Source organism: Oryx dammah, unplaced genomic scaffold (genome assembly GCF_014754425.2).
Source record: "Oryx dammah isolate SB20612 unplaced genomic scaffold, SCBI_Odam_1.1 HiC_scaffold_24, whole genome shotgun sequence".
Taxonomy (NCBI): Eukaryota; Metazoa; Chordata; class Mammalia; order Artiodactyla; family Bovidae; genus Oryx; species Oryx dammah.
In genome coordinates, this window is record NW_024070208.1 from 64,694,399 (window position 1) to 64,716,577 (window position 22,179).

Here is a 22,179-nt window from a genome sequence, read left to right on the forward strand (position 1 = left end):
TGGGCTGCTGTCTATGGGGTCACACAGAGTCGGACACAACTGAAGCAACTTAGCAGCAGCAACAACTACAAGAAGATGCCAGAATCAGAGTACAACATAAATCTAATTTCAAAGACAAGAAACCAAGTGACTATAGCAATTAGTTGTTTAACTGGTAATATGTAATACCTTTGACTCCATGTTAGTTTCCCAGGGCTGTCATAGCAAATGACCACACGTCAGGTAGCTTGAAACAGAAATTTATTTTCTCCAGTTATGCAGGCTAGATATCTGAAATCAAGGTGTCATCAGACCCCTGCTTCCTCTTAAGTGTCTATGGGTTTTTTCCCTTACTTCTTCCAGCTTCTGGTAAGTAACCCTGGTTGCTTTTTGGCTATAGATACCTCTCTCCGGTTTCTTTTCTGTCTTCACATGCTATTTTCCCTGTATGCGTGTGACCGACTTTCCCTCTTAATACCAGTCATGCTAAATTAGCTCCCCCTTTCCAAAATGATCTCATTAATTCAATTACATCTGCAAAGACCCTGTTTCCAATTAAGTTCAAATTTACAGGTGCCAGTGTTCAGATTTTAACGTATCTATTTTCAAGGGACATGATTCAATTCATAACAGACTCCAATTTGGGGGAAAACTGCTTAAAGGAAACATCCTCTGTAGTCTTTGGTGATAAATGATTCTGGATGAGTTACAAAATGCAACCACTGGAATAAAGTTGCTCTGGGTTCGATAAAAGGTCATTTTTAAGTCATTTAAATCCTGTCTATCCTTTTTACTTTATCACATAGCCATGTGTATTCATAACATGCTTTCAGAGGAGTTTTCAGGAACTGACCATAATACTTTGGGAGTGGCTACTGCAGATAGATAGACAGACAGAACCACAGGGCTTCCCTTGTTGCTTAGTGGTAAGGAATCCACCTGCCAGTGAAAGATGCTGGTTCAATCCCTATGTTGTGAAGATCCCTTGGAGAATGAAATGGAAACCCACTCCAATATTCTTGCCTGGGAAATCCCATGGACAGAGGAGACTGGTGGGCCACAGTCCATGGGGTCACAGAAGAGTCAGACACAACTTAGCAACTATACAACAACAATAATATAATCACAACTAAAGAAGAATAATGAAAACTTCCAGTATAACTGAAAAAAAGTCAAATAATGAGCTGTCTTGAAAGCATTGTATCTGGAGAAAAATCTGAGGAGTCAATGAGTAAAAGAACAGAAGTCCTTGGGTAACTGTTTTTGGATACATTTTGTGTTTGTGTGTATGATTTGGAAAGGGATTAGAGTGACTTTGCTCATCTTTAGGAGGCAGAAATAGCACAGAACGGTCAAGGTTATGAGGAAACAAATTTAAGTTCAGTGTAAAGAATGATGCATTTTATGATAGCCAGTTTCAAAATCAGATACATGTGACAGTAATCTTATTAGAAGGAGACTTCAGACGTGGATAATCCCTTCCATTAAGTTCAAAAAAATTCAATAAGCACAGGTTATGTGACAGGGTGTAAGGATGTGACCAACACCAAACCTGAGGATGTAAGTTTTGCTTGGATGAGTGGGTGGATTGGGCTGGATATATTTCTCTGAACAGTCCGCTCTTCTCTAGGATTATGGCTTTGATATGCTAAACCTTCAAGACCAGGTTTACCATGTTATTGAATTTTCATGTACATGAAATAAACATAGACTGTTTGATTACAAAATAACATAATACAGTAGAGAGAAATTGCCATTGTATATGAAACTGTTTTCTAACCAGATATATTTGCTGTCCACTGAGGATCAAGGACATGTTTTGTTTTTTTTTTCCTATCATATCCGTAGCTTCATTGAGAGTGTGTTGACGCAGATACAGTATTAGAAGCTATAAAATGTGCTGTATCCCCAGCCTAAAAGGGAGAATACATACTAACACATTGGATAATAGGAGATGGACTAATTATTTTTAACTTAATTACCAGAAATTCTTGTATAGTTAATGTTGGTATCAATTTAGCCCTGAAAAGCAAATATGTAAATAGAACGCAGAGCACAATAATCAGAAAGCTAAATTGTTTGCTATCAATATATATTTTACATTTCCTCTTGGCTCATCAGAAATGACTGGAGAACATAAACTATCTCAATGGAATTAATGCAGGTTCTTTACTGCCATTAGTATTTTCAAGTATTATTCTATTCTCTGCAAACTGAAATCATCAGGCATTAGAATGGAAAAACAGTGCTCTTTTAAGATGCAATTATCAACTGTAGCACATTAACACTTTCAAGCTTCAGATTCATAATTAAAGACCAAGAGAATTACCTAAGGCTTCCAAAACCATCTTCCAATCTGGCTTTATTGTTAAAGGATATGAATAAATACATATGAATAAATAGACACTTTATTTCATTTTGAAATTGGTGGAAACATAGCTCAATTGATTTAACTTCCAGCTAGAATAATGAAGAAAAAAATGAAAACATGCTGAAAACAAGTATCTGAAATGACAGTTATATCATTACTACAGACTTAGTGACATTTAAAAGGTGATAGTGGAATATTACAAACTATTATATGGCCATAAGTTTGAAAACTTCGATATATTGGCCAAGTACTTTGAAATACACAAACATTAAATCTTACTCAAGAAATGATAACCTGAACAATACTATAACTTTTAATGAAACCCCAAGTATAGTTGAAAACATTCAGTCAAAAAAAACTTCAGATCCGAGGGCTTTACTAAGTTATACCAAAAATTTAAGAAATGATACCAATATTATACAAACTGTAAAAAATTATATGTACAAATAAAGATACAAACCATCAAATTATTGGCTGGATCCAACAATATAAGAAAATGAAAATACATCAATGCCAATGGAGTTTATCCAAAAAAATATAAGCATGGTTTAATGTTCAAAAACCCTTCAGTGTAATTTAACATAGCAAGTAATTTAAGACAGTAGAGGGTACTTGACATTTAACAAAACTGAACATTTACTCATGCTAGAAAACCTCTCAGTGAATAGAAATGGATGGAAATTTCCTGAAATTGATTAGGAGAACATTAGAAACACTGCAGCTAATAGTCCTCTTAGTAGTAAAAGAATGAATGTTTTCCCTGTAACATTAGGACCAAGTCAAAGATATTCATTGTTACCACTCTTTACTGAGCATCTTATTGGAATACCTCACCAGTGCAATAATGTAAGAAAAGCAAATAAAACATATAACAGGCAAAAATGTTGGAAACAATTAAACTATTCCCATTTTCATATGGCATGATTACTTACGTAGAGAATCTCAAGCACAGCTGAAAATAATGTAAACAGAAATAATTCTCAAAGAAGACAGAAAAATATTATCATATCTAATTTAGCAAAATAGCTTATTAAGTAATAATTGTCAGAATTACAAGTACGGTTTTACAAATCCTAATTTAGAGTGTGAGAAAGTTGCATGTCTCTACTGATACTTGTTAGGGAACTAGCTTAAAAAGAGTAATGATTTAGAAAATTTGATCAATAACATTCACAGATAACTTACCTAATGGAAAATAAAAAATTTTATTTTTATCCATCAGAAATACCTACCCCTGGTATTTATGTGAAGAAAAAGAAAACAATAATTTCAAAAGATATTTATAACATTATATTAATAACAGCATTTATCTATCCTAAAAGTTCAATTCAGTAGATACTTTTATAGTGCTGATCAAAGTGTTTGCTCAAGTGCCTTTGGCTGCCTTCAACCATAATGTTTCATTCAATTTGTTTACCAGGTTGATTACAAAACAAAAACAAAAACACTTAACCTGTTTCTGTGTCTGAGTATAGAGTAGAGCCTGCCTAACTCAGAGTTTTATTTAAATCTGATAAATTATTTAGAGAACTCAGTTGGGTTCATTTTCAGCTATGCATTTTTATATTTATTTTACACTCATCTTTTGGGTAGCATTCAGGTTGTTTTTAATTACTCTCTATGGTAACACTAAATATCATTGCCATTTTATGCATGCTTTCCTTCTATTTTTTTTTTCCTTAAAAAGTTTCCTTAGCAAAGAAGTAGAATTGAGCCCAATTGTGTGAGTATTTTTAATATCCATGGTACACAGTGCCAAATTGCTTTCCAAAAAAGTTGTGCTAATTTCCATTACCAGTACGGAGGTAATTATGCTTCTTTTTCTGTCCCCTTATCTCAATCTGAAGTGATTTATGTGGTCAAATAACTCCAATCCATGCTCTAAGATTCACACTAAGTGTAAGAAAGCTTTTACAGAATGCTTTAGTTTCGATCTTAATTTACAGATGATTTGAACTACACAGGTCAAGTATAATTATATTATCCAGAGAAGCTAAGAATGAAGTTAGATATAGAGAATTATTTTTTTTATTATTTAAATTGCAGCATGGCAGGACGAGTTCATATGAAACTCCTTGCCTATTCCAAGCGGCTAGATAAAAATGTAACAACAATAATAAAATTAAATACAATCTTGAGCTTGAAATAAAGAACAATTCCCATTTTGCAAAAGCTACTGATTAGCTACCACCATAGCTTTAGATAGAGAAAGGGAGTAGTAAGAATTTTTCTTGGAAATAGGACTGTGTTCTGGATTCCCCAGAAACAGCTGGAGTCAGGGATTCATGTGCAAATATTTATTCAACAAAGTTCTTAATGAAAATCCTATAAAAGAGCAAATAAAGCAGGCTAGGAAAGGGAAAGCCTTGATACAAACCACAGTGATAATTCTAGCACATAAAGCATAGCAGAATAATCTACCCCATAGCAGAGAATAAGTGTTTATGCTTTTCCAGTCTGGCTTCAGTGGGTCATCTATTGCAGCCCACGATGTAGCTAGATAAATTTTCAGATTGAATGGTTCTCCTTAGCCAGAGGCAATTTCTGGAAAAGAGGCAGGTATCAGGTATCAGCATACTGGGGAATTGATATCCTGGTGTGCTAAAGGGAATCTGTGCAGGGCACCTGAGTTTCTACTATAAGAAACGAAAGTTGGAGCTGTCATTTTGAAAAGCATGTGGTCTCAGAAAAGAAAACTAAAATATTCTACTTATTGACTCAAAGAAAACAATGCAGCTTGTCTCTCCCTGTGACTGATTGGAAAATAGGGAAAAGTCTTCTATGCTTCCTCCAGGCATGACTGTGAACTACAAATTTTAACTCCTCACATGCTAAAGAGAAGTTGCTCAGTCGTGTCCGACTCTTTGTGACCCCATGGACTGTAGCCTACTAGGCTCCTCCATCAATGGGATTTTCCAGGCAAGAATATACCAAATCCAGAAATTAATTAATATAATGACTGTCCCTGCTTCAGTAATAGAAATCCTAATAGAAATAAATGCAGTTTTTTTCTCTTAATTTTCTAGCACCCCGAATGTGTGCATGATGAATGGTAGGACATTAAAAATGAACCTACAATAAAAGATAAAATCCACATCAAGCAACATGTCCCATGAGATGAGTCAGTAGGAACCACATTCAGAATGGATAATATCCAAAGGATAAAATAATAGAACAACCTAAAGCATAGTGCACTACAGTAATATTTTAAATAATTGAAGAGATAAAGGAACCCCCATATTGTTTTCTATGGAGGCAAATTGGTAAATGGCTGCACCAATTTATATTCTCACCAACAGTGTATGGTTCTCTTTTCTCTACATCCTTGCCAACACTTGTTGCTTCTTGTCTTTTTAGTAATAGCCATTCTAAGAGGTGTGAGGTGGTGTCTCATTGGAGAGAGTATCCTGGATTAGCCAGGTAGGCCCAATGTAAGTAATCACAAGCATCCCTCTAAATTAAAGAGGGAGGGCTGAAAGCCGGAAACAGGTCAGAGTGATGTAATTGCTGGTTTTAAAGATGGTGGGAACCCCACAGGCCAAGAAATGCAGTTGGCCTCGGGAAACTGAAAGACGAAAGAGATTCTCTCATAGAGCTTTTGAAAGGAACACAGCCATGCCAAGATTTTAGCCCAGGGAGACCCATTTTGGATTTTGATCTCTGGAACTACAAGCAAATAAGTTTAATGTGTTATAAACTACTAATTTTCAGATAACTCATTATAGCAATGACTGGATTCTACTGCACTAAATCCTTAGGCCTGCCATGGGTAATAGTGTAACTCTAGCAGGCTAAAGCTCATGGGGTTTCCTTTTTGTCCACAGAATTGTTTTCATAATGTGATGTACTGACTGCTTGTAGCCTTCTAAGTAAACACAGGCTGCAGGAGGGCTTAGCCTGAGGCCAGGAGAGCATCTTTGGCTTTGATAATAGCCACAGCTTTCCAGATCTTTAGCAGGTATTTGAGCTTTTAGAAACCTCTTCCAGCTTCCAGAGGTTGACTTAATTGGTTGAAGTGTGACCTGGCATGGAGACACTTAAAGTGCTTCAGATAATATTAATGTGCAGACTAAATTGAAACATTTCTTAGAGGAGAAATATGACAGCCCATAGATCTTTTAGGAAACATAAATAGAAAAATATTTTGCCACTTGTTGCTAGGCTGCCAAGATGATGTCTATTACCCAACACTAGGGAGTTCTAGCTATAAACCATTAGTTTGAGACCTGCAGAGAAGCATGATATCAGCTACACTTCAACTTTAGACCTTAGAGCCAGAGAAGCAATCTGTGGTGAACTATGGATTACACGGCAGGAGAATGGAGTCTGAGAGTAAAAAACGGTGACTAATTTTAAGGTTCAGTGTGATACCTATACACTCACATATAAAACCTGCATTTCCTGTGTCTTGAACAAATGTAACTAAAAATGTATGGCAACCTGGAGCAAAAACTGAGTATTGGGAGCAAAAACAGGCTACTGAGCATGCACCCTGCATTCAACACCACCAGAGGTGTGGACAAGCCACCTAGCCACTCTACTGACCTGACCCCTGGACATACCCCTCTACTCACCCCATAGAAGGAGTAAGTTCACCCCCCATCACCAAGCCAGTGAACAAGGGAACTCACTATTTATTGTTGCTTTCTCTGCTACAGTGGGGCCCTAGAGAAGCCTTGCCTGAATTTCTTGCCTGGCTCTAGACAATTTCTTCTTGGAAGGCTAAGAACCCTGATCGGTATCACTTCAGTCAAAATGTGTTCTTGACTGTGCATACTCCTTTCTCCAACATCACATATGTGTTGATCTCATCCCAACCCCTTTGGAGCAGTTCCTCAGAATTACTGAGAGGCTTTCTTCCTGAATATAGTTCTCATTTTGCCCCCAATAAAACACAACTCTTCACATTTTGCATTTATTTTCAGTCAACAAAGCTCATTAAATAAAAAGCTTCCTGCTACCAAAAAAAAAAAAAAAATGGAGGGGAAGGGAGAAAGATTGCCTTGGGGAGTTGAAATATTGAACCACACTGGTCTGAGAAACCAATTTCAGAAATAGCAGCAACATCATCTCAGGAATCTATGCAGAGGTGACTTTTTTTCCCCAGTTGAAGTCATTCCAGTTAATTCTTCCAGGCGTTTGAATCGATGGACAATAGCAGGCAGGTTTTAAGAAACTAAACTTGTGGTTTTCAAACACGTTTGCCTACTAAAATCACCCAAGGAACTGCCCAGGTGCTAAACCAATCCAACTAAATAGGAATCTCTGTATTTAGAACCTGGGGTTAGTTTTTTAAGTGCCTCAGGTGACTTTCCAGTGGTCTTAACCTTACTAGTTAGTTCTAATCCAAGATATTGTGAAGGCTGTTTTACCAGACAAGTCACTTCCTAAGCACCAGAAGCAAAACCTTAAGTGATAGAAACAAGATGTTTTGGATATCATATATGGAGAAAGAGCTATCTCAAGTCCTGGGGGCTGGGGCTCCTGTCTATGAATCTATGAACATTCCAAGAAGGAAACAGTTTAAAATGACATTTAGTGAAAGAAAAGAGAGTTGATGTGGGAATATTGCTTATCATACCTCTATCTCCTCACCTCCAAAATAATGATATTGAGTTATGCCAAAGTACTTTCTTACAAAGAATCTCCTTTTTGAATTAATTCTGCATACGTAGACTTAGAGGCATCCCAACAAGATTAGAAACAAGATGACTTTCTCTCTTCCTGCTGAATGCGGCCATGTCTTTGGGGCAGTGTGCTGGAGAAGGAAATGGCAAACCACTCCAGTATTCTTGCCGAGAGAATCCTGTGGACGGAAGAGCTTGGTGGGCTACTGTCCATAGGGTTGCACAGAGTCGGACATGACTGAAGCAACTTAGCATGCATGCATGCATTGGAGAAGAAAGTGGCAAGCCACTCCAGTATTCTTGCCTGGAGAATCCCAAGGACGGAGGAGCCTGGTGGGCTGTCATCTATGGGGTCGCACAGAGTTAGACACTACTGAAGTGACTTAGCAGCAGCAGCAGCAGCAGCAGCTGGATATTATGGAAACATAATTTAACCTGAGATAGCACCTTTAGGAATTTGATGTTGGTTTTTCTAATTTAGATGAAAATGGGGTCAGTCCATCATTTGGACTCCCTAAATATAGGTTACCTGGTGTTACTTTAGCTGTTTTTCTGGATATATAACCAGAAAATGGTTATATGACCCAATATGGCCCAACTGGGTCATGTGGTAGTTCTATTTTTTAGTTTTTTTAAAGGAACCTTCATACTGTTTTACACAGTGGTTGCACCAATTTACATTCCCACCAACAATGTAGGAGGATTTTTCCCCACCCACTCCAGCATTTATTTTTTGAGACTTTTGATGACAGCCATTAGCAAGGGGTTAATATCCAAAATATACAAAGAGCACATACCACTCAACATCAAAAAAAATGAGCCAATCAAAAAATGAGCAGAAGATCTTAATAGACATTGCTCCAAAAGTGACTTATTTCAGTAATAAATTTAGAAGGCAGAAGCAAGAGGCTTCCCAGGTAGCTCAGTGGTAAAGAATCTGCTGCAAATACAGGAGACGTGGGATTGATTCTTGATTTGGGAAGATCCCCTGGAGGAGGAAATGGCAAGCTGCTCCAGAATTTTTGCCTGAAAAATCCCATGGACAGAAGAGGCTGGTGGGCTGCAGTTCATGGGGTCACAAAGAGTTGGACTGACTCTAGGATTCATCTAGGATTCTTCTTTAGCCCACTGTCTTCCTTTCTATAGGTCTAGCATCAGGCTCCTTTCCATGTGAAGAGGCATGTTGCAGTCACAACCACATTAGAACTAGATAGTTGAGTCTCTGATTCTGAAATTCAGTCATTCTTGCACAGATTACTATACTTTCTGTCCCATTCTTGAGTATTCATGGTATGTTGGCCTCCTTATACCACTCTTCTTGCATTATTTCTTCCAAACATGCGTAAAGTTATCATCGGATTTCCCTTAACAATTCAACCTGGGCTTCCCTGGTGGCTCAGGGGTAAAGAATCCACCAGCCAGTGCAGGAGACAGGAGTCAATCCCTCACCCAGGAAAATTCCACATGCCACAGAGCGACTAAGCCCACGTGCTGCCACTACTGAGCCTGTGCTCTCGAGTCCAGGGGCTGCAATTTTTGAGCCCATGCACAGCCACTACCGAAGCCAGCACATCCTAGAGCCCGTGCTGCCACAAGAGAAGCCGCCACAATGAGAGAGCTGCACACTGCAATGAAGAGCAACCCTGCAACTAGAGAAAAGCTCACACAGCAACAAAGACCCAGCGCAGCCAAAAAAAAAAAAAAAAAAAACTTCAACATGATTGACTGAAAATTACTTATTAGAGAAGCAATGACTTATTGATTGCTGTCTTCACCCTGACTTCTTCTAAGTTCTATAACTCCAAGGAGCAACATGATTTCAGTTAAGTAGAACTCATTATTACAACAAATATTTCCATACAAATGAATGCAAGCATAATTTGAATTGTGAATATAGTCTACTATTTCTAGAATTTCATCAAAATACTGATCAATATGTGAAAAATCATACAATTGGTTGAATGTAATTCTGATTTATAATTGAAATAAAATACTATGAAACCCTTATAGCTCTAAAAGACAGTTGATGATTTGTAATCTACAAGGGGATTTGTAAATGCATTTCTTTTGCTGTGAACTGTCTATAAATACATTTTGCCACTTTATATTGATATCTTTTGATATTCAGGAGTTCACATATCAGGAATATGAGTCTTTGAAATTCAAGACTGAATAATTTTTCTTCTTAGACTGATCAGTCAGGAAGTTTAGATTCCTAATTAACTGTCGCTCAGAGGGACCATGATCAATTCACCACAACAGAACAGCAGTGCAATCAGTTTTGCGTGATTACTGCTGCAGCCCCATGGCCCACTGTGGTAACCATGACTACTAAGTGTCACCCCTTGGCCTCTACTGTCCTAGGATCCCATTACCAAGGTTGAATTCCGGAAGACTTTCAAAGCTGACGTTTCCAGTAGTCATCCTTGGCCTCGGGAGGGTAGTCACACATGAGAGATTTAAGCATCCTGATGTTCTCATTTCTAGTGTATTGTTCAGGATCTTGATGGAGAGAGTGTCCTCTCAGTGTTATAGGAAATGTAATTATTTAAACATATCTTTAGTAAATCAAGTTTGATAGTTCTGTTTTCCTGAGATTTTTGATTCCTGACTCTACATTGTACTACCTCCTGTTACCTTTAACTTCGAAGATAGTTCACTAATGAGAAAAGGTTTCAGTCAAGCAAGCACTTTAGAAGCCACTTCCGGGTACTAGAGCTAAAGTGAGTCCAGAATTCTGTTTTGTGTGCCAGTAGGACTGGGCTATACATTATGACTCTTCTTCTTCAGTCTAAGTAAGTCAAGTCGCTCAGTTGTGTCCGACTCTTTGATACCCCATGGACTATAGCCTACCAGGCTCCTCCCTCCATGGGATTCTCCAGGCAAGAGTACTGGAGTGGGTTACCATTTCCTTCTCCAGGGGATCTTCCCAACCCAGGGATCGAACCCGGGTCTCCCATAAAATCCATTCCCACATTCATCACCCACAACAGTTTCTGCTGATGTGTAATAGCAAAACCTTGCATCTTGTGTGTATGAATATCCTCCTAGATAGATGTGTACCTCAAAACAGCTTGATCTCTGAGTTTAGCTAAGCACCTTCAAAAGGAAGAAGAGCTCATGTGGGTATTTAACAATGAGCATCAACTAAGTCAAGAAGCCATCACCCAGTACTCTGGCAAAGGGGTGGCCAACTTCCTTGGAAGGGGAGAGATTGTTTCTGTAGGCAGTGATAGGTCATCCATATTTGAAGGTTCAGAGTACTCAGATTCATTGGAATATGCCTCATTTCCCTGCTTCCAATTCATATGAATCCACTGTTTTCTCAATAAAACATTAATGCTAAAGTAGGAGAAGGCAATGGCACCCCACTCTAGTACTCTTGCCTGGAGGGTCCCATGGACAGAGGAGCCTGGTAGGCTGCAGTCCATGGGGTCTCGAAGAATCGGACATGACTGAGCGACTTCACTTTCACTTTTCTCTTTCATGCATTGGAGAAGGAAATGGCAACCCACTCCAGTGTTCTTGCCTGGAGAATCCCAGGGACGGGGGAGCTTGGTGGGCTGCCGTCTATGGGGTCACACAGAGTCGGACACGACTGAAGTGACTTAGCAGCAGCAGCAGCAGACAACTGACAAAGCTGCGGCTGTGTTGCAATTCAGCCACCTGAAAAATAACTTATTTTGTTTTTTAAAAAAATGTTGAACCTTAGTCATACAAAATAAAACTTTTATCAATCACAGATATTCTTGAGTTTCCTACTTGTGAATGGAACTAGGAATTTAAAGCCCAGATATTGTCATTTGTTCAATATAGAAGGCCCTTTCTACTATAGAAGGCCCACACCATACAATAGTCTTGAATGTTTTATGCCCATTACACTATTTCAGTAGTCGCTTAGCCTCCCAAATCATTTCTTTATGCATTTGTCCTCAGGCAACATTGAGTGATCATTTAATTACTGTTTGCTATTACAAACCATGACCCCCGCAGTGACCTATCTTGTACTGGTTGTGAAGTCATGATTAGCTTCAAATCTAATCAAATCAGTGAATGACTTCCAGTTTTCATTTCTGCATTTCTTTTTTCCTAGTCACAGGGTTGTTACTAAAAATCAGTTTAGGAGAATAGAAGCTACTCTATATAATCTATATATTTGCTGTGTTCTAGATATTTGAATATATAGATCAGGAGGTTAAACAGCCATTAGGAAAGCAAAAGTCAATAATGATTCCTTATTTTGAAGTATCAGTGAAGATGGTTCCTCAGGCTTATGAGGAAACTGCAGTAAATCTCAGTGTCTGGATATAATTCACTGGTTCTTTCAATCAGAAGCCCTAAAACAGTGGTTTTCAGAAACTCAGTAGTTAATCTATTTTTCTTCAATTTTCATATTGGAGTATTTACTTGATTGGGGCTTCCCTGGTGGCTCAAAAGTAAAGAATCTGCCTGCAATGCAGGAGACCCAGGTTCAATCCCTATGTTGTTAACTTCAGGTGTACAGGAGAGATTCAGTTATACATATACATACAAGTATCTTTTCTTTTTCAAATTACTTTCTCATTTAGGTTATTGCAGAATATGGAGCAGAGTTCCCTGTGCTATACAGTAAAATGCAGTGGTCATGAACTTTTTCTATAAGAGGATGAAGAGTAAACATATTTTGCTTTTCAAGCCATGTGGTCTGTCTCAGGTTTTCTGCTTTACGGTGGTATCACTAAAATGGCCATTTACAGTACATAAAAGGATACAGTTGGCTTTCAATAAAACTTTCTTTATAAAACAGAAGGGTAGATATGACTTGAGAGCCATAGTCTGACCCCTGTAGTTGAGGAAAATTTGTATTTGGACACTTGGGTACTAGAGAAGAGAGCTAAGGGATAGTTTCTATTGCTTCCTAGAAGTCAAGAAAAAACGAATATTAATGGCCTTTAGAATATCTGTTAATTAAAAGATTTAAAGTATTTTGAAGGTTAATGCTTCATTACAGTCTTCATGGAATTTGTCATGTTAATCCTTAAAAACATGTAGAATTACTCTCATCACCAGTAGATTTGAAATATGTAAAATACTACTGACATGATTTTTTATAAAGATCTTCAGTAAAATTGAGCTTACAGTAATCAACCTTCAAATGAGAAAATTGCCAGTGAATTTTAAACTTAGTAAGTATAACTTTTCTGATAAACATGTGGTGTGCTTAAAATTTCAGAAAATCTGAGAGAAGTAATTTTTATGCCCTATAGATTGTCTCAAGCATGATTTGTTTTTAACAAACTGTTTCCCTGATGGCTCAGTGGGTAAAGAATTCTCCTGCAATGCAGGAGACACAAGAGATGCAGGCTTGATCCCTGGGTTGGGAAGGTCCCCTAGAGAAGGAAATGGCAACCCATTCCAGTATTCATGCCAGGAAAATCCCATGGACAGAGGAGCCTGACAGGCTATGGTCCATGGGGTCACAAAGAGTGGGACACAACAGCACCTAAGGGCAAGCATATTTGTAATAGCTGTACCACAGTATTCCTTTGAAATTTAACAGTTTTCTGGAAAATATGGAAGATGAGATCATATTTTTAGTCTTGTTTCAGCATTTATCCAGATTATAAAAATAGGTATGTCTCTTAAACTTTTTCTTAACAATTTTTCTTAAATACTGGGAAAGCACTTTTTAAAATGCCTTATATCTTACACATGACAATATGTATTGATTTACTGAATGAGACAGAAAGGAGCCATTAGCTATTTTGAGAAGAAGTAGGAAGATTTATCTTAAATTGTTATTGGTTGAAACATTATTTCAAGGGGGACATTTTTCAAAGTAGTATTAAAATTTAGACTGACAACAGAACTAATTCTGTTTTTGTGGTGTGTGTGCCTCTAAAATTCCAACGTGCTCCAATAAAGTGGTAAAAAATAAGTAAAAATATTTGGAAACATTTGAGTCACTTATTTTTGTCATGATTTATTTGAATATGTAATAGGCATTATCTTAGCTAGTAAATTGGAAAGGATGCAAACTGGAACACTGACCATTCTAAGAGGCTTCTCCATTATCAGTACTTTGTTTTCTTTGTAATGTTTTGTTTTCATCCATAAAATGGATCTAAACTTAAAAAAATAACAGGAAATAACTTTTAAATCTGGAAATTTAATAAGGCAAGCTACTGTAAAATTCTTATCATTCTGTTTTCTTTTACATGAAAATCATGGGAAGTGGTAAAGGAGTAGGTGAAAGTCATTCAGTCATGTCTGACTCTTTGCAACCCCATGGACTGTAGTCCATGGAATTCTCCAGACCAGAATACTGGAGTGGGTAGCCTTTCCTTTCTCCAGAAAGGAGTCAAATAAACCTTAATACCAGGTTAATGCATTGATGTTCATTAACAAAGATTCATGCTGGTGCCAAGTCAGGGACTGACTAGAGTAAGATCTTACTAGTTGTCCAAACTGAGTTTTGTGTCCACCTCCTACTCTGAAAAGAAAGAAAAAGCTGGCTTATTTTATATACTGCAAGTTTCCATAAGGAAACTGGCTCATTTTAAAATTTTCACAGTGTGTACTACTTTTCTTTGCTCTAACTTATCAACTTTATTATGTTATACTTTGAAGAACTCAAATATCAAGAGGTTTTTCATAAAACCTTGAAGAATGTGTATTTGCAATAAACAGTAAGTATTAGAAATCATATAAGGTCTTTCTCTTTGACCTAGTACTTCTATGATAAAATATTTTAATAAATATTAAACACTAACAAAATGTATATAATAAAAATTGTTTAGATATCTAAGAATATTTTCAAGTCATTAAAGTGTATGAATCACAAATAATAAGCAGACATTAAATCTGTTTTCTAAACAAGTTTAGAAAACAATAGCATTGCTCTCTAAATGTTACCTAAACAATAACAACTTTCTCATGATACTTTAAATAGAATCATAAGAAAATAGTATATTTAGCATATATATTCACAACACTAATTATCTGGTAATATAGACATTTTGTTTTACTTTGTAAATACCTTTATACTCTGTTTTGGTAAGGAAAGTCTGGAGCAGCTTCAGATGCTTTTGTATCTGGTGGTAATGATGGATAGGCAATTACAGAAACCATGGATTGATCAGACAGGGTTTAGACACCAGGGCTGAAGATCAAGACAGCCTCAATATGGAAAGTTAACTGGACAAACAGAAGCACCAGTGATGGTGAAGTCTAAAAAGGGTAGTAGAAAAAGATGACTGATATAATTAATAGGCTTAACTATTGTCAGTTGCAGAAGTATTGACTGTAGCATGTTACAAAGGGACTTGCATTTTGGCTTTAATACATATTCAGGCTTCAAGCTTAAAGACTCAGTGACAAAATACACCGGAGTGAACACAAGTGGATCAGAGTAGAAAAGGAGCAGATGATAGCAAAGGTTTTTGGTATCCCCGTGTTCCTTCCACTCAGCCCACTTCTAGTATCTGTGGCAGATATTCAAGCTCAGACCCACCAGCCTCTTCCCTTGCCAGCCAACTTTATGCTTTCTAGCCTCAGACTTACACCTAAGAATTAAATATCTACTGGAACCCTGATTCTGAGGCAAATGAAGCCTGCAAGTGTGGCACTTAGTATTGTTGAAGTCAAAATTTGATCCACCAGAGAAGGGATCTGGCAGACCCTCCGCTTGACTGTATTACAGATATTTCTGGAAGACATCCTGTATACCTCTCAGGGGTCTTGAGTAGAACTGGTCCCTAATTCCCACAGCAGTAGCTTTGAAACAAAACTTTCTTTTTTGGTTTGTTTGCTTTGCTTTTCCTTCTCTCTCTCCCCATACTCTTGGATCACTTCCCAAATATACTACCTAAACCTACATCTTCAGGCTTTTTGGGGGCAGAGAGACACAACTAAGCCACTGTCATTTTAATTTTACGTGATAGTAATTCTAATGCTAGATAAGGATATTATAATAAAGTAAGTTCATTGCCCTATTAACTAGAGATGAAAATTCTAAATGAAATATTGATAAAGTACATTAAAATTATGACAATTATTACCCTGGATTAACCCAGGAAAGGTTATAGAAAAGAGCCAAAGTGTTGTTTTTAAAAGTGATAGTCACTCCCACATAGAAGATCCAGTAGATTTGACACAAATATTTCAAATAAGTCAGTTCAGGAAGCTTTCTGGATAAAGATTAAATTATATAATTGGTGGATTTTACAAACTATTAATATTATAAAATATAAATACCACTCAGTGGTTATTTCATGGATACTTTAGGATATCCTTTCAGTTCAGTTCAGTCGCTCAGTCGTGTCTGACTCTTTGCGACACCATGAATCGCAGCACGCCAGGCCTTCCTGTTCATCACCATCTCCCGGAGTTCACTCAGACTCACGTCCATCCAGTCCGTGATGCCATCCAGCCATCTCATCCATGGTCGTCCCTTTCTCCTCCTGCCCCCAATCCCTCCCAGCATCAGAGTCTTTTCCAATGAGTCAACTCTTCTCATGAGGTGGCCAAAATACTGGAGTTTCAGCTTCAGCATCATTCCTTCCAAAGAAATCCCAGGGTTGATCTCCTTCACAATGGACTGGTTGGATCTCCTTGCAGTCCAAGGGACTCTCAAGATTCTTCTCCAACACCATAGTTCAAAAACATCAATTCTTCGGCACTCAGCCTTCTTCACAGTCCAACTCTCACATCCATACATGACCACAGGAAAAATCATAGCCTTGACTAGACGGACCTTAGTTGGCAAAGTAATGTCTCTGCTTTTGAATATACTATCTAGGTTGGTCATAACTTTTCTTCCAAGGAGTAAGCGTCTTTTAATTTCATGGCTGCAATCACCATCTGCAGTGATTTTGGACCCCCAAAAAATTAAGTCTGACCCTGTTTCCACTGTTTCTCCATCTATTTCCCATGAAGTGATGGGACCGGATGCCATTATCTTCGTTTTCTGAATGTTGAGCTTTAGGCCAACTTCTTTACTCTCCTCTTTCACTTTCATCAAGAGGATTTTTAGTTCCTCTTCACTTTCTGCCATAAGGGTGGTGTCATCGGCATATCTGAGGTTATTGATATTTCTCCCAGCAATCTTGATTCCAGCTTGTGTTTCTTCCAGCCCAGCATTTCTCATGATGTACTCTGCATAGAAGTTAAATAAGAAGGGTGACAATATACAGCCTTGACGGACTCCTTTTCCTATTTGGAACCAGTCTGTTGTTCCATGTCTAGTTCTAACCATTGCTTCCTGACCTGCATACAGATTTCTCAAAAGGCAGGTCAGGTGGTCTGGTATTCCCATCTCTTTCAGAATTCCCCACAGTTGATTGTGATCCACACAGTTAAAGTCTTTGGCATAGCCAATAAAGCAGAAATAGATGTTTTTCTGGAACTCTCTTGCTTTTTCCATGATCCACCGGATGTTGGCAATTTGATCTCTGGTTCCTCTGCCTTTTCTAAAACCAGCTTGAACATCAGGGAGTTCACAGTTCAAATCTTAAATAAGTAATAGATATCGTTGTATCCAAGATATAAGCCTTTTAAGAAACACTTAAAATTCTTTCTTATAAGAGACCTAAGAGAATAAAAGAATGTCATTATTGCATGGTATTAAGTCTAAGATGCTATTTTTTCTACTTTAACTATAACATATATATAAATAATATAATATATAAAAATTATATAAATTATATATATTTAATATATATTATATATAAAATTATATAAATAAAATATATAAATTTATATAATTTATAAATATAAATATAATATATAAAAATAATATAAAAATTCAAATTGTATTTGAAATTTTAGCAAGTACAATGAGAGGTATTTTCTAAAACAATTTGTAAAAAGTGCATATTATAAAGGGCTTCCTTGTGGCTCAGCAAGGTGCAGAACCCTCCTGCAATGCAGGAGACATTGATTCCATCCCAGGGTTTGGAAGATCTGCTGGAGAAGGAAATGGCAACCCACTCCAGTATCCTTGCCTGGGAAATCCCATGACAGAGAAGTCCAGTAGGCTACAGTCAGGGGTCGCCAAGAGTCAGATATGACTTAGTGACTGAGCACACACACATGTCCATATTATAAAGGCAAATAATTGATTACAAAAAATGTGATTACAAGACAGTTCTGTTTTCAATCTGGTATGTTTTGAAATTTAATGTGAGAATGAAAAAGCATTCGGTATCTGAAAGTAGTAAGAATTCAATATTTAAAACATATCAGGGTATCCTGGAATCAATAAGAACAGAGGAAAAAATCAGAAAAACAGGTAATAGGTATGAAAAGTTGATTCACAGTCAAATCCTAAATGGATCAGAAAAATATAAAACAATACTCAATTTCACAATAGGAAAAATGGAAATTAAAACCAGCTATTTTGCAGTGTTTAGAAATCTCTATAGAATCTTGCCAAGGGTATGGACAAATAAGAATCCTCATACTGTTATATTTAATAAAATGTTCATTCCTACTTTTATAATGATCTTTATCATTACTATGCAGTAAGATTTTTAAAAGTCTAGTATTTATTGAGTCAGAAACTACTGCAAGCACTTGATATTTTATCATTTTATCTCATTTAATGAGCTCAACAATCTTTTGAAGCAAACCGTTAGTCACATTATATAACCAAGGTTTACAGAAGAAAGGGCTTCAAGATCACACAGCTGGTAAAGGGCAGAAATAATACTCAAATGCTGGGTTATCTTATAATTGACATGGTATGATGTAAAGCTCTAGGCTGTTGCCTGAGAGCACTAGGCTCTTGCCTGTCCTGATATCTTTATTTCCTGCTTCTGGGCTTAGAGTTTAATGTTATCATCACAGAGATATCTCTTCTAAGAATTTCCTGTTACAGTAAGTGACTATTTTGTAATCTCCACAATGACAAATGATGTAGCTAAATTACCCACTGCTACATATTTCTCTTGACACTTGGCACTGTGAGTGGTGAAAATAAGGTACTTATTACTATTGGGTAGAATTATAAGGGAGTGTTGCCAAAATAATACACACCCAGAATTGCTACTACCACTCCCATCACAATCACTATCACCACCCACTACTACTGCCTACATGCACCTTCAGAAAAAGGACTAAAGTACTCCCAAAATACTATCATTGTAACTCTTTAATGTTCTACATTATAGCTCTCATCCTTTCATAGTTAGTGGGTTTGAATTTTGTCCAACTATAGAAAAGATGGTCTTTCTAAATTCTGATCTTCACAAAGCTTTCTATAGGCTATGATAAACATAACAATTGATACTTATTCTGTAGAATTTGTAGTATACATGTGTGAGTTGGTTCAGCCTTTACAAAAACACTTTGTCCATTTAGAAAGGCTGGTGATATGTGGTTATCAACATTCACAGTAGGTTATGTAATTTGTTAGCTTGACATTTTATCCCTATGGTTGTCTGTTGGTAGTTTGTTTATAACATCTATTTAACCAGAAAGCAGATATTGACCTAGCTGATTAAAATCAAAGAGTAAATCTGGATTGATGAAGTAGCCTAATTTATCAGTAGGGTGGGTACTAACTAGAGAATACTGAATTCCTCCTGGGTAGCCTTTTAGAGATTTAAGTTTTCTTCTTTCAATATGTGATTGAGCTAATTATGGGGAAATCTTTTTAAACTGGGAAATCTATTCTTATTGCCATTCTTCCCATCAAAGTTAAGAGCTCTAATTTTTGTTACTTTGCCTCTCTGCATTAAAAGACAGAACTCCACTTGATAAGCAGTAACCAAGTCTCTAAGGTGATTAGTGATTGAGTCTAACGAGGGCCAGGGTCACAGAGTAAAGCCATATACATGCCAATTAGCTTTATGCATTGAAATATATTATCCCATGACTCCCCCTTGGGTTTCTACCTAGGCCAAAATGTGTAGGATAGAATTGGAGAGTGCAATGACTCAGCAGAAACTTTCTATCATTAGCTGAAGCAGGGGGCATTTCAAGTTCATGTCCTCTTCCATATTGGTTAACTTAATTTTTCTTTTAATAAAGGAAGTATTTGGAAAGGTCATATGGTCTACTTGTGAGTTGACAATAGCATAAATTGGGAAATGTAAGAGCTGACATACTTGAAATATTCAGTGCAATTGTGTATTATTTTTCTTCCCACTTTGTAATCTCAGTAAGTGTACACTGCTTACAGTATAATCTCACTACTTTGATAAATTGTATGTTATATAATACATGCTTATGGTACAAAATTCAAAATTTTCTGAAGGGTATACATGAAAACTATTCCACCTTTTCTTCCTTGTCCCTCAGACACCTATTTCCCTCTGTACTTTAACAACTAACAGATTCATGTTTATTCTACCAGAGAAGCTTATTGTTTGAAGAAAAAAGTTTACTATAAGTTGTCTTCTCTTCCCTACTGAAAATGGCTTTATTGTTTGAATCCATTCCTGTGATAGTTTTGGGAAACTACTACCTTCCCCAAATTATTGTCAAGTAATTAATCTTCATAAAGCTTAACTCTTGTAATGCTGAATCAAAATCAGTGTTCCTAAGGAATTTCTCATTAATTCTTTTTTTTTAGTCCTCAAGTCCTCATTTAGCACTTACCCTGCACCCAGTACCATAAATACTATATCCACATGCACCTTGATTTTGCTGTAATCTGTGTACTGCAAGTTAGTCTAATGACTTTCTCCTAATGGTCAGATCTCATATAGGTAAAGCCATATAGTACAGAGCCAATTGAGATTTTATAAGATTGTAAACAACTTTCAGTTTTTTCAGTTGTTCATCGTATATCATAGTTTTAATGCCCTTTTAATTACTCTGCTTCAACTATGTAAAGAAATACTTGATACTTATAGATATTAATATAAAAAGTATACAAAATATTTCATCAGCACAAAATAAAACTAACATCACTCACTTGTACCCAGATGCTCGGCAATAGAGTTATCCAGTTAACTACATATTCTCATAAAATGTCTTTATTGAGTACTATCCATCAACTTTTGGGAATTAATATAAGGGGACATGCTGTACCATCTATGGGGTCACACAGAGTCGGACATGACTGAAGCGACTTAGCAGCAGCAACAGCAGCTGAGTCATTAGACTCGTTCAAGTTGTACACTGAACAAAGACGTTTAGCCAAGTGGATAGTCAGGACTGCTCATCCCTACTCTGCTTTTCTGTCTTGTATCCTGCTGTATAGCGGGGTCCATTTGAGGAGGGAGCATTTTTCGAAATGAGCAATCATCCATAATGCTATGCCAGCCCAAAGGAGCATTTTAATTCTAAAATGGGGCAACATAATTTTTTCAGTTGCTGTCATCAAAAGGTGGAGTCTATTTCCCTAAACTTAAATCTTCACTGGTCTTGTATATTGCTTTAACAGTTTAGGATGTGACAGAAACGCCATGTTTTGAGTTATAGAATTGGCCTTCAGTAGGTTTTGTGTCAGAGAAGGCAATGGCACCCCACTCCAGGACTCTTGCCTGGAAAATCCCATGGACAGAGGAGCCTGGTGGGCTGCAGTCCATAGGGTCACTAGGAGTCAGATATGACTGAATGACTTCACTTCCACTTTTCACTTTCATGCATTGGAGAAGGAAATGGCAACCCACTCCAGTGTTCTTGACTGGAGAATCCCAGGGACGAGGGAGCCTGGTGGACTGTCGTTTATGGGGTCGTTGAGTCAGACATGACTGAAGCGACTTAGCAGCAGCAGCAGCAACAGCAGGAGGTTTTGTGTGCTTTTGACTTAGCCCTCTTGACACCAATGAAGTAAGCTGTCTAGGCTATTGGAGAAAGAGAGGCTACATGAAGGATGAAGCAAGGTGCCGTCGACCACATGCCTGTGTACTCAGATGGGTCTGATTCTTTGCAACCCTATGGACTGTCGCCCTTCAGGCTTCTACTAGACAAGGGAGAGAGATCATCTGGAACTTTCAACTTCAGCTGGTGTGACAGTAAATGATTTCTCAAAAGGAAATCCAGGTAAACCAGCTGAGGAATTTCCCAGCCAACCCACAGAACCAGGGGAAAATATAAATCGGCATCATTTTAAGCCATAAGCTTTTGAGTGGTTTGTATAACAGCAATAATTGATACTCTGTATTTTAAATCTTTTCATTAAGTCCAAGACCCAAAGACAGAAGTAATTTTCCTAATTCTCAGAAAGGCACTATAGATGCTAGCATGGGTATTATAACTCTGAACAAGGTC